The following is a 379-nucleotide window of genomic DNA, read 5'->3' as shown; positions in this document are numbered from 1 at the left end:
ATTAGCACCTCACATCGCAAGGCTGCCGAGTCCAACTGCCACCAACATTTCCAAGAACAAGAATCCCATTCACAGAGTGGACTTGGTGCAGGTCCAGCAGCTTTACTATGTACTATGGTTCTTGCCAGGTAAGGTCCTCTGCTAGAGCATCAGAAACCCATGGAGGCCAAACTGTACGTAAAAGAAAATGCTCTTCTTCCTCTCTCTGCTCCCTCCTCACCTGCTCAAGGAACCCATAACTGAAACCTGAAAGTTTTATAGAAAGATTGGTTAAAACCCCTTTATACATGGACATTTCCTGAGTGTTGTATCAATTTGTGTTAGTCGAGCGTTTTCAAACAAAAATCCAGACGTGGTGCTAAATAACGTTATTCCTGCT

This window comes from Buceros rhinoceros, unplaced genomic scaffold (assembly GCF_000710305.1).
Source record: "Buceros rhinoceros silvestris isolate BGI_N320 unplaced genomic scaffold, ASM71030v1 scaffold8051, whole genome shotgun sequence".
In the NCBI taxonomy this organism is placed as follows: domain Eukaryota; kingdom Metazoa; phylum Chordata; class Aves; order Bucerotiformes; family Bucerotidae; genus Buceros; species Buceros rhinoceros.
The sequence above is the reverse complement of the archived record's forward strand: the minus strand, read 5'-3'. Positions refer to the sequence as shown.